We start from the raw sequence: 14,386 nt of genomic DNA, 5'->3' as shown, positions 1-14,386 counted from the left end.
ATCACTTCATGATTCATAGTCCCTATTGGACCTCATAGGGCTAAGAAGCCTTAGTCGTAGGAGGGTATTCAAGCGATATCGAATATGCTAGCTTGAGTGAGGCCTATTACTAGGAGCCTGCCACCACGGTGGAACCTCATATGGACCAAGAAGTTAGAGTGCTTGACTCCCCTACAACCACTCAAAGGAGTTTTGTAGATGTGATTAAAGAGGTCAAACCAACAAGATAAGTGGGAGTCAAGGAACTATTAAACTACCCATCAAGTAAGAGATCACCGGCTAGAAAGGTGAAACATGGAGCCATCGACTCCGGATATGGAACCTAACTAGTCTAGTTTAAGATAGTGAAGCTCCAACCCTATTGAGGAAGGAGTAATCCTTCCTAGAACCACAATTGGCATGGTCACAGAGATAGCAGTTATGCTAGCAGCCTTTGGCTCAAGCGAGCTATTACACAAAGCTTGAAGTGTTCGGAATAGCTTGGAGGCCCACCATATCCTCAGGCTTGGAAGCATTAGACCTCGGTACAAGAGGATTCGGCTTCAATTCTACTAATAGGGGTGTAGAGCAACAACCCACGATACTAGGGTTGAAAAGAGACAACCCAAGCCCATGCTTACACAACAATAGATACCTTCAACAACAAGGAGCATGAAGCTCATGATTAGATCTAGCACTGGGAGGAGCATACACACCATAGTACAGCCTAGTCTTACATAGCTACCCTGAATTGCCTCAAGAGCAACAACTTTATCCAACATATGCCAATGCCACCACAACTTATCATTACCTGTATTATCTCTCATAACCACTATCTGTCATGAGAATATATTTTAAGTCCTCTAGAAAAATATTATTCATTCCCTCTTGAGTAATTTGGGGACGCCTAGATTACTCTTGCGTCATGCCGGCTAGGTTAATATCGTGGGTGATACCACTATGAATATTAATACGTGCGGTATATGATGTATGTTTGAGGCCACCTATGATTATTTCAGTTAGGTTTGTATGGCAGGGTGATTCTTGGGGTACTTACGCCTGGTAGTCATGAGTTGGTGATGATTTGTGCCTGTTTAATATTTGTGGGATTAATTTAATAATTAATTGGGATTATATTTTCAGGTGATGAAGACTATGGGAATTGAAGAGTTTACTTTGGAAGAAATGTCTTGGTTCATCACATTTCATTTTTGGCAAGCATAGTAGCTTGTAACCTTATCAAATGATTTTTCCATTTTGAACTTTAGGAAAGATACATTTATTTATGTGGAATTTATTAAAGCCTATGGCTTTACCCTAGTCCCAATTTGACACTCTATTTTTGTTAAAGAAGAGTGCCGTGCTCTCTAAAAAGCACACCTTGTATATTTTGGGAGCTATGGCCTAATTTTGGTGAAAAAGAAAGCTAATAAAGAAATACTCTTGTGTGGGGAGAGGCCACGCACAAGAGGGGGGAAGATTGCACCCAATATGGTCTTTTTGGAGCTAAGTATTTTTGTTTAAGTGTTTAATTTTTCAATTGATTTGATTTAGTTGAAGCTTACAAGCAATGGTTTTTATGATTGAATTAATTCTCTACTTTTCCACAATCAATTCCTAGAATAAGATTCCGGTTGCAGTGGTATCAGAGCTTGGGCTAGGAGATTTGTGGAGAAGGTAGGAAAGGGCTTCAACTTCTCAAAAATCAAGAAAGTGCAGGAATTTATCTAGTGGACAGTAGGGTGTTTTGCAGGTCTTTACCCAAAGGTCAAAGATTCAAAACTAGATCTACTCTCAAACCCACTCACCACCCTACAAAACCATCCCTCTCTATCAAAAAGTGGTTTTTCCAAATACTCAGTGAAATCAAAATCTGACCGTATGGATGAAATCCTCATAGCCAAAAACCTCACGGGTATCTCTCAGAAATCAGAAAGCTTCAAGCATGAGCAAATCTATAATGGATGGAGCAGATTAAGCATGTAAAAGCCATCAAATAAATTCTCCAAAAAGAAAATCCAAGCACGACGGCAGCCTGCCGGCGCAAAAACGCGTGGGGAGGAGAATAAAAAAAAAGCCCAAAGCTTAATACTCTCCATAAGCCTAATCCACTTTCTAATCAAGCTTACTTTTCCCAATCCCTATGCAAGTCACATCACTTTTTGAACCTCTACTTTTTCCCTATTTTCAGATTTGAAGAGAAATTCAAAGGTTTCCAATTCTAAAAATTTTTGGGTGCAGAAAAGTGATTTACAGGTTTTAAAAAGCTTGAAAATTGCCTAGAAAAGGCCAAAAAATTCCGAAATCGCTTCTGAAAAATTCTGAAAAAATTTCAGAAAATATTACAGAGATTGGGCAAGGTTTACAGGACTGTTTCAGCAGGTTTCAAAGTGCAGAAAATTTATTTCATCAACAATTCGACTAGCCCAAGACTCTTGAATCACGCGAAATCGTTCGGGATTTGTTTGAGGCGACGAGAATTCAATTCAGCCATTGAACAACGTCTTTGTTCAGCTTCAACCAAGATCAAATTGCGGGAATGGTTTTTCTAAAGAGATTAAAGCACATGAGGGTACTTCTTCTAAACCATTTACTAAATCTTTTTATGCTTCAAAGAAGATGTATAAACCAGGTTATGACAAAGGCAAGGACGAGGCTAAAGGCAACATGAGTACCAATAAGAAAGTCAATGGTGGCAAACCGAAGACATCTCCTATCAAATGTTTCAAGTGCCACAAAGAAGGTCACATAGCACCGAATTGTCCGGAGCGCACCAACACCAACAGCAGCAGCTCGAGTTAACATGATTGAAGAAGACGACAATGAAGAAGAATCATTCGAGAAAGAGGATAATTCCGATCCAGATTACTCAGAACAAGAAGGTAAACCTCATGTTCATTCTTTGCTTAAAATAAAAGGAACGATAAATGGACATGAAGTTCTTATTTTGCATGATGATGGTAGTACACATGATTTCATTTCTGAAAAGGTACTTAAAGCATTAAATCTTCATTCTTTACCTACGCACTATAAAGTCAAAGCAGCATTTACTGGAACAAAGTACAATTGCATGCAAGAGGTAAAAGATTTGGATTTATGCATCAAACCTTTAATAGAAAAGAGGGATTTCTTAGTTGCACCTTTACAAGGGGTAGATATAATTTTGGGTATGCCTTGGAGACACAAATACAATCCTATTATAGACTATGACACTCATAGCATTTCTCTAAGGAAGGACAATGAAAATATTATCCTCCAGTGTCAAAGGAGAAATGAGTCCTTTGTTGAGTCACACTCAAGCAAAGAGAGCTCTAAGAAAAAGAGACAAGACTTACATGGTATGGGTTAACCAGCTTGATGCTGAGTTGGACACATCCAAAAGACCAAAGTTTGATTCTTTTATCTCCAAATTTAGTGACTGTTTCATGGAAGATCTGCCTCTAGGATTACCTAAGTCTAGACCTGAGGATCATAGTATTGACTTATTGCCTGGAAATTCTCCGCCTTGTAAAGCTCCCTATAGAGTCAACAATTTAGAGCAAAGAGAAATCCAAAGCCAAATAGAAGACTTGCTAGAGAGAGACCTTATTCGACCTAGTAGTTCACCTTTTGGAGCTCCAGTACTTCTTGTTAAGAAGAAGAACGGAACTTACCGAATGTGTGTAGACTATCGTGCATTGAATAAGATTACTGTCAAGAATAGATATCCTATTCCTAGGGTAGATGATCTTCTTGATAAGCTTAGAGGATCAAAGGTCTTTAGCAAGATTGACCTAAAGTCTGGGTATCATCAAGTTCGTATGACTCAATCTGACATATTCAAGACAGCTTTTAGAACACAAACTGGTCATTATGAGTTTTTGGTTATGCCATTTGGTTTGACCAATGCTCCAGCTACTTTCAGCCGTATGATGAATCGCATATTCCTTAAGTTTCAAAGTTTTGTTATAGTGTTCTTTGATGACATTCTTGTTTTCAGCAAGGATCGACAAGAGCATGAACAACACTTGGAACAAGTGTTCAACCTTTTGAGAGAAAATGAATTGTATGTCAATCCTGAAAAGAGTTCTTTCTTTCAAGAAGAGATTGAATACTTAGGTCATATAGTGTCGGCCAAAGGGATTCGTGTAGATCCTAAGAAAATTAAGCGTATTGCTTCTTAGCCTACGCCTAGAAACATACATGATCTTAGATCTTTTCTTGGCTTATGTAGTTATTATAGGAAGTTCGTCAAGAATTTTGTTTGTATTGCTCATCCTTTGATCGAACTCCTTAAGAAAGCTACAAATTTCAATTGGACTGAAAAGCAGGATTAATCTTTTGCAATACTCAAGAATGCTTTAACACAAGCACCAGTTCTAACACTACCTGATTTTCAAAGACCATTCTTTATAGTAGTGACTGATGCTAGTGGCAAAGGATTTAGAGCTGTTCTTATGCAAGACAACCATCCTATTGGTTATCAAAGTAGAAAGCTTAAGCCTACAGAGCAAAATTATAGCACTTATGACAAGGAATTAGCAGCAGTAGTGCATGCTTTGAAAATCTGGAAGCATTACCTAATGGGCTCTGAATTTCTTATCAAGACAGACCAACAAAGCATTAGGCATTTGCTTACGCAACCTCTTATTTCAGATAGGCATATCAAATGGGCAGCTTTCATTCAAAGTTTCCAACCTATGATTCAATATCAACCTGGAAAAGAAAATGTTGTTGCCGATGCTTTGAGTTGAAGACCAAATATCAACAACATTTCCATTATTGAAAGTGAACCATTGAAGTTGATCCAGATTTTTCTCAAATATGGATCAAATTGCGTGAAAACAATTGGACACCTCACGGAAGTTATTCTCATAATGATGGCTATCTTTTCTTTGAGAAAAGATTGTGTTACTCAACCTTATAGACAGCTTGTCTTGGAAGAGATGCACCAACCACCATTTGTGGGACATAGAGGAGTTTCGGCAACACTTCAAGTAGTTTCTCGAGAATTCTATTGGCCCCATTTGAAGAATGATGTAGCTAAATTTGTAGCTGAATGTAACATTTGCCAAACAATTAAAAGCTACAAAGGCAAAGCTTTAGGATTGCTTATGCCTCTACCTATTCCTGATAGACCATGGGAACAAGTGTCTATGGATTTCATTACTGGCTTTCCTACTACTTCCAGTCACCATGACATGATTTGGACAATAGTGGACAGATTTAGTAAGCAAGCCTATTTCATTCCATGTAAAAAGACACTAACTTCTCAGCAAGCGGCGAACATATTTGTCAAGCAAATTTTTGTTCATCATGGACTACCCAAAGTGATAGTTTCTGATAGAGATTCTAAATTTTGTAGTCACTTTTGGGTTGCTCTTTTCTCAAACTTAGGCACTAAGTTAGATTTTTCCACGGCTTTCCATCCGGAATCGAATGGACAAACCGAAGTTACAAATAGCACTATCTTAGATATGCTTAGAGCCTATGTTTCCCAGCAACCTAGTGCATGGGATAAGTACATACACCTACTCCAATTTGCTTATAATAATACTCCTCATACTGCTACTGGTCGAGCACCATTTGAGATTATCTATGGAAGAGCATTGCCTATTCCGGCTACTAGACTCTCTCATAAGATTGAAGCAGCCGACCAATATGTTAGAGACTTTGATCGCATTCTATCTGAAGTGCGTGATTGTATTGCAAGAGCTCAAGAGAAGTATACATCTCAAGCAAATAGGAAGCGCAAAGATTTTTCATTTCAAGAAGGTGATTATGTACTTTTGAGAATTGAAAAACGTCGATTAAAGAGTGTGGAAAAATTCCCTGCAGTGAAGCTAGCGCCTAGATATTATGGGCCATTTAAAATCCTTCAAAATATTAATGATGTGGCCTATAGACTAGAGCTTCCATCTAATTGGAATATCCACAATTCTTTTCATATCCATCTCTTGAAACCTTTTCGAGGAACACTTCCTACTCACCCAACATATGAGGAACCACCTCTTATTATTGAAGGAGAGGAAGAAGTCTTAGTTCCTGATACTATCATTGACCAAGAGATAACAACAACAAGGACAGGTAATCAATACTTCAAGTATCTTTTGACTTTCAAGAATCATCCACAAGAAGATGCTAAATGGATGCCTGAGAAATTTTTCCGAGTTTACCCTGAAATTCTTCATTCTTTTCAAACCCAGCAAATCCGCAATTGAGGACAATTGCAAACTTAAGCAAGAGGGATGTCATGAGAATACATTTTAAGTCCTCTAAAAAAATATTATTCATCCCCTCTTGAGTAATTTGGGGACGCCTAGATTACTCTTGCATCATGCCAGCTAGGTTAATATCGTGGGCGATACCACTATAAATATTAATACGTGCAGTATATGATGTATGTTTGAGGCCACCTATGATTATTTCAGTTAGGTTTGTATGGCAGGGTGATTCCTGGGGTACTTATGCCTGGTAGTCATGAGTTGGTGATGATTTGTGCTTGTTTAATATTTGTGGGATTAATTTAATAATTAATTGGGCTTATATTTTCAGGTGATGAAGACTATAGGAATTGAAGAGTTTACTTTGGAAGAAATGTCTTGGTTCATCACATTTCATTTTTGGCAAGCATAGTAGCTTGTAACCTTATCAAATGATTTTTCCATTTTGAACTTTAGGAAAGATACATTTATTTATGTGGAATTTATTAAAGCCTATGGCTTTACCCTAGTCCCAGTTTGACACTCTAGTTTTGTTAAAGAAGAGTGCCGTGCTCTCTAAAAAGCACACCTTGTATATTTTGGGAGCTATGGCCTAATTTTGGTGAAAAAGAAAGCTAATAAAGAAATACTCTTGTGTGGGGAGAGGCCACGCACAAGAGGGGGGAAAATTGCACCCAATATGGTCTTTTTGGAGCTAAGTATTTTTGTTTAAGTGTTTAATTTTTCAATTGATTTGATTTAGTTGAAGCTTACAAGCAATGGTTTTTATGATTGAATTAATTCTCTACTTTTCCACAATCAATTCCTAGAATAAGATTCCGGTTGCACTATCTCACCCTCCATCTACACCATTACCTATTGCACTTACCAATGAAGATATCTTGATGATAGTAGCCTAAATAGGGAGGGGATAACAATAGGGGTCTCGACAACAATTCTACCACCAGTGCTGCTATTGTCAGTGAGATGGCACCACATCCAAGATAATAAAATATGATCAAACCAAATGAAAATTGCAAAGTTGATGCCAAAGTTCAATGGGGCTGGAGATCTCATTGCACACTTATAAGTGTTTGATTAAATGTGCGATACATGTAGTCAACTTGATGACCTTGTAAGGGTGAGGGCCTTTACAGAAGACAAGGCTAATTTTGACACCGTGAAGTCATAATTCATGATTGGGTATCCCATCCAAGGAATACCCAATCATCAAGGAACTCGAAAACCCAACCCAATCGATTAGGTATTCTCATCAAGGAACCCGATGGGACCAAGTTGATCAACTCTAACATGTCAAGCAACAAGAGAAAGAATCAATCAAAGATTACATTAATAGAGTGAGATACCTCCACTCTCAAAGTTTTGACAATGACAAATTCTTTGATGAATAGCTAACTAGGAGATTCCTTGAGGGAATCCTTGATTCAACCTTGCATAATGCCTTATACTCAAACAAACATAAAAACTTTTAGCCATGTTGTAAGGGTGCCATATATTTGATGATAACTTCATGGGAACTTCTTTATAGAGAAATCTTCCTCGAAGGGACCCCCTGTCAGAAGCATCTTTTAGCACAATTCCTTTGAGGATTGGTGACAAAGGGAAAGGTCCACATGCTGCACTAGAGCAGCTATAGAAGACCTAGTAGCCAGCCACACTTATGTAACAAATGATTGACCAATGGAAAGTTGGGTCAAGAAAGAACAACACAGGACAACCACATCTATACCCTAGATGTGAGTTGGCATGCCGTGTGTTAACCAGCCAAGCCCCCACCCTAACAAAAATACCTGAAGGGGAGGAAGAGGGAATAGGAGGAGACACTATCTACATAGAACCCCTAGAGGCTCATAGTCCCCCAATCAAATTCTAAGTCACTACGTTTAAGATGGTGATAGTGTCTATCCAGTTTATATAGCTACTACAGTGTAATCCAATAGGGGGAGATACATCAATGCCTTAGGATCCTGCATGCCACTAATATACTATTACTACAAGGGACCTCACCAGGTAACAAAGTGTCCCATCAAGAGAGCTAGCCACGACAACCAACCCACAACCAATAGTACCACTATGTACTAGTTGTGCTATTGACCACATGTACAAGGATTTCCCATTAAAGAACATCCATCCCAGGTAGCACAGAGACAACATGAGTCTCACCCCACCTGATAAAGTCTTGGAAAATGCTAGCATGAACCCTAAAACCAAAAGAAGAAGGTCTAAGAAGATTAGACAAGGGGAAGACTGCATGACAGATCAAGAGGGTTCATACATTAATACAATTTCAAGAGGGATTAGGCAAGGATATAGTTCAACATCCTCTTCGAAGGACGAAATGAATCCTTGGCCTACCTAGACCTGGAAGAACTAATCATAAACCCTAGTAACCTGCCTAAAAAATTGGCAGAATACCCTAATCTTATTGAGAGAGAAAAGTAGGCTAGAAGTAACCTAGGAACTGGTAAGGGCATGCCAAGCATAAATTAATGCTAACCTCTAGTAGTCCCCACTATTAGAGTGGATGTCAACATAGATGCAAGTTTCACCTTCCTCAAGAGATGATTGGGAAATAAACTAGTACGTTCCATAACCCAGTTCCATAACCCAAGGAGACTTAGAACATGGATTAGGCAAAGAGGACAAAAGCTTTGAAGCCATTCCCTCAAGATTCTCGGAGACAATAGGAGAGTTCTACACTCAAAGGTGCCCATACATATTCCATATACCATTACCATCCCCCAATAGCTATGTAAGTGATAATGGACATACCCCAAGAGGCATAGCATGACTCACCACCTTTTTGTCCTCTCAGCTTTAGATTTTTGTTGGCTCCTTGGCTGCAAGGAAGCCCAAGCATATGCGAGGACCTAAAGGATTGGATGGACGGAGGACTAAAAGCGGGCATAGCATGACACCACCTTTCTCACCTCTCAGGTCCAAATTTTTGTCGGCTCATTGGCTGAAAGGAAGCCCAAGCCTATGCAAGATCCTAAAGGATTGGATGGATGGAGGACTAAAAGCGAGGACGAAAACAACCACTGTAAGACTCCTAAGATGAACCAGATAATAACGAACCTACTAGTAGGTAAGAGGTAGTTCTCCAAGCTTTTTTGAAAGTAAGGTGAGTAAGCTAGGGCACTACTTTGAGAGTGATGACGCGAATGCTATCCTCCCTATAAAATACAAGGATAGTCAAGTAACAACCATCTCCTAGATGGAGGAGTAGGAGTCAACATCATTACCACGCAATGCTTGGAGAAGTGGGGGAAACCTCCACACTTGACACTACCAGTCTAATATTCATGCTTGTTGAGAGGCCATAGAAAAACCCATGGGGCTTTTGCAAAATCTAAGAATCAAGACCTTTGGCCTAAGTTTTTGTCACTCTTTTATGGTCATGAACTTTTCTCAATAGAGTAATCCATTTCTTCTTACTATATCCTAGGTAGACCCTTCATGAGAGAAACTAGAATGATCCATGATTTGGATGTAGATCACATCTACATTCAAAAAAGGAATAAAAACCTCAAGGTAAACCTGCTTACATGGAAGACTCATCCCATGAGTGGTTGACCTTTTGTCGGAGACTCAATAACCACAAATAACACCACTAAACGTGTGCCTCACCTGTCATAAAACATTAGGATGAGAAATGTGAGAGCTCAAAGTTTGCCTCACTTTGAGAGTAGGAGGACTCAGAGAATTGGATGTAGATCCTTGCAATGGACATCCTCCCCAACCAAAACTAGCACATGAGATATGCCACATCAAAATTGCTTTAATATATATGTTAAGCGTTGTAGTAATGCAACATGCTGAAAATTTGAAGGCAATATCTGAGACTAGGAGCTATAGCTTGGGGCCCAAAACAATAAAAAAGAGAAGGCCATAGACTCCCATGTAGACTCAAGTGGAGATTGACCCAAATGCTCAACATAAAACTTCATTTGCAACAAAATGGGGCACTTATGCATATAGAGTTATGCCATTTGTCCTATTCCAATGCCCTAGGAACTTTCCAAATGCTTATGTGCATAGTATACATGGAATACCTTAGGGAGTTTCTTGAGGTTTTCATGGATGACCTTTGTGTCAATTCCAAATGGAAAGCACATCTCTTCTGCCTGAGGAAGGTACTTGAAAAATACAAAGTATGTAGGATATCCCTTAACCCACTTAAATTCCAGTTTTGTGTAAGACATGGGGTAATACTAGGCCACATAGTTTCCAAACATGGTGTTTCTATAGATGACACTAAGGTGAAGTTAATTCTTGAGCTTCCACCACACCCACAAAATTCAAGGGTGTCCAACGATGCATGGGACACATTAGATCCAATAAAAGATTCATAACTTGTACAATGTTGATCTTGTATAGATTACTTGCTGTCTTTGAGTGAATAAAGGAGTGTTAAAAAGCTTATGACACTCTCATGAAAGCCTTAGCAAGTGAACCAATACTAAGATCTCCCAACTGGGACATTATCTTCCATGTGCACATTGATGACTTGGCTTTTGCAATTGGCTACATATTGGCACAACCAGGAGAGCATAACATGGATTTCCATGTTAGCTTCACTAGCTACCAATTAAATGACACTAAACAAAACTAAACCATCGTATAAAGAGATGGACTCTCAATGGTCATGTTGTAAAGAAACACCTCATTATCTTTGGCAAACAAACTTGTGTTTTTTCTAGACCATCATGCACTTCTTTAGTTGGTCAATAAGCCTTGTGCTACATGAAGGCTAAGCCGATGGCTGTTGATCTTGCTAGAGTTTGATTTCATTGTGACCATGCAGTACATGCATGCCAACCACTTGTCGTGCATCCCTAATGGAGAACTGGTGCAATCGGAGTGGAGGATGAACTACTAGATGCTCCACGATTCAAACTATGCATCATTCCAAAATAGGCTCGAGAGATTATCCATTATTTGGCTAATGGTCTTCCCTAAGAGAGACCCTTTAATAGAGATAGAGCATGACGCCTTATTAAAAAGGCAACCCCCTACTAGTTGATTATAGGGAAATTGCATAAGATGGGCCAAGATGGAATCATGAGAGGTGATGTTCTCAAGAGTTTGAATACATTGATGTCCTTGAGCAAGCCCACTCTGATATGGCTAGTGGGACATTTTTTGACAGACATCACTGTAAAGAGAGTTCTATTAGCATGCTCGTGCTAGCCTCCTTGTTTGGAGATGTAGTAGAATTCATAAAATGCTATGATTTGATGAATGTTAGCAATTTTCTAGGGTTCACAACCATGAAAAAATGCCCATGTACCCTATAGTAATGTCTCTACAACCATTTGAGAAATGGGGTATTAACTTTGTTGGAACTTTGAGATACTCAAGCACGATGTATCAATGCTACCTTTGGAATACTGTACCAAATAGTTTTAGTCAACAAAGGATGATGCCAGAGCAATAACCGAATTCCTTTATAAGAATATAATTACTAGATTTGGGTGTCCACTGAACTAGCAAGTGACAAAGGATCATCAGAGAACTTGTCACTATCTAAGCATCATGTGTCTTCAAAGGTACCTCCCTTTGTTGATATAAGTCTCTAATGGATTATTTCTCTTATTATTTGACATGGTAAAGCTGATCGACTAGGTTTCATCGGGTTTCCTAGTAGGAGTACCCAATTATGAAAGAAGTCTTTAGGGAGTCGAAGTTAGCCTTGTCTTCTGGTTTTAGTGATCGAAGCCACTATCCTAGATTTTCTTCCATGATAAGGCCGAAGGAACTCACCCGTACAAGGTCATCAAACTATCTACATGTGGCATACATCTGATCAAACACTTTCAGGTGTGCAATGGGGTCTCCAATAATCTAATTGAACTTGGACATCAATTTCGTGATTTGTATGGGCTTGATAGTAGTTTGGTGCGTAGGGTTTGGTCCTACAAGCTAGTGGAATTGTTGCTACTAGCCTTGTTGCTACCCCTTACTTATTTGGGCTACAATATTGAAGATATTGTTCGTGGTTAGTGGTGTGTAGAGATAGTAGTGAAGGTTATGGTTAGTGTAAAGGGTAGCAGAGATGGTGGTGGTAGTACGGGTATGGGTGTGTAGGTGCTACAATCCTCAAGATATCATTCATGATTAGTGTAGAGGATTGTAGTGAAGGTGGTGGTTGAGGCAATGGAATGATGGTGGTAGTATGGGTATGGGTAGGTAGATGGAGCCATGGTATATGTTAGGTGTTTCCCTTATGGTGGTGAGGCAGTGGGTTGATGGTGATAGTATGGGTATGGGTAGGTAGGTGGAGCCATGGTATATGCTAGGTGTTACCCTTGTTCTTGAGATAAGTTTAAATACTGTGGAGGATAACCATGTAAGGTTGGTTTGTATTGTGGCATGTATTCTCCTCCTAGAGTTATATCTAACTCGAAGCTCCCTACTTTTTGTCGTATGGCTCCCATGCTTGCACATTCATTTGGTAGCTTGGATGGACTCCTTTGCCCCAGTGGTTTGAGTGGTTGTTGTAGCCACTGTAGTCATGTTAAACCTAAATCCCCTTGCACTACTTGCACTGTGGTTAGAAAATGTAGTAAAGCCAGATGAGACAATGGGTCTCCAAGGTGTTCAAACACACCAAGGTTTGTTTTTTCTGTGAGCTAGCCAAGCCAAAAGCTATTAAAGTAGTTGTTGTCTCAGCAACCATTACTGTTGTGGTTCTAGGAAGGATTACTCCTTCCTCTGTAGGATTCATGCTTCTTGTTTCTGAGCTAGACTGGTTAGCATTAATATCAAGAGTGGATACCTCCATGCTTGGTCTTTTGGCAATCTCTCACTTGATTTGGTCAGTTTGATGAGTATTTGACTCCCACTCCTCAGTTGGGACCACATGTGATGATATTTCTAACGACGTCTACAAAACTCCTCTGAGTAGTCATGGGGGAGTCATGCACTCCAACTTCCCCTATCAGAGAGCAACAAACCAACTAACCACCCATTCAACTGGTGTGATCCCCTTGACCAACCATTCAACTAGTGTGATCCTTTGATGGCATTAACATTGCAAAGCCATCAAGATCTTGGAATAGAGGCAACACGTAGACCCTTCCCCAGATATCAATAGGATCACTAATCACCTTGACATTTGCCTAATCAAAATTTATCTAGAAGAGAAGTTCAACCATTGGTCAAGATCTCATCATAAGAGGGATAGAGGGGACCACATGCTAGGCTTCCCCAATCACACACAAACTCATGGGTGAATAACTTGTGTGGTAGTGACCCTACCTTCTCTAGGACAAGTACTAGAAAGAGTACTACTATACTCCCAAAAGTACCTCAGAGTCAGCCCAATTTATTTTTGAAATATGAAGATGGGCCCGGGACCTCTTCAAGAGCTGGAGCACAACTCAAAGTTACAATTCAACTTTTCTTGGATACCTCCACCTCAAACATCCCTCCAACTCCATGACACTAGATGCTTCACACAATGTGCAAGTTCATCCATGATTATGTAATGAGGTGTCGGATCCCAACATCATCATCAATATTCACTATTTTGGCTCATCATTTTCCTCCTTGTGGAATTTCTAGAATGGTGTACTTTTGAGGGTCTCCAAGACATGGCCTTTGACATTAACAACAAGGACCCAACTCTTTGCCAAATACTTGGCTACCATAAGATAGTACATGGATGTAAGGCTTGTGAATGCTCACTTTCAAAGATATGTTCAAAATCACCATTTGGACATCCTACAAAACCTTCCACCACCCAGTACACAAAGTTGCACTTTGACTTCTACTAGAACTTCAGCAGCTTCACCTATCAATTCACCAATTTTGAGGATGGAATCACAATTACAAAGGGGTCATGTTAACCATATTGGCTAATATTACTCTAAACGTGTGAAAATGCCTTTAAGCCATGCTTTTTATACTACACATTGCACATTATGTAAAATGATTATGGGATCTGTCTAATGTTGGAAGATAGTCAAAATTGAGCTTATGACGTGTAATTTTGATAATGTAATTAGACTAGGAAATTAGCCTAGACTAACTTTTGGGTCCTCTCACATTACTTGGGTGATTAGGCATTGTATATATGAGTCTTGTATATAAGACAATTTAACTAATGAGAAAAGACATAATCCCATTTGTAGAGTTAAGTTTGAGTTTCTTGCTCTTGTGATTGAAGTTTTCTTATACGCTTTCTTTTCTTTGTTGCA

This window comes from Cibotium barometz, chromosome 50, assembly GCF_041138505.1.
Source record: "Cibotium barometz isolate CiBa-2024 chromosome 50, ASM4113850v1, whole genome shotgun sequence".
In the NCBI taxonomy this organism is placed as follows: Eukaryota; Viridiplantae; Streptophyta; class Polypodiopsida; order Cyatheales; family Cibotiaceae; genus Cibotium; species Cibotium barometz.
This window is presented reverse-complemented; position numbering follows the sequence as displayed.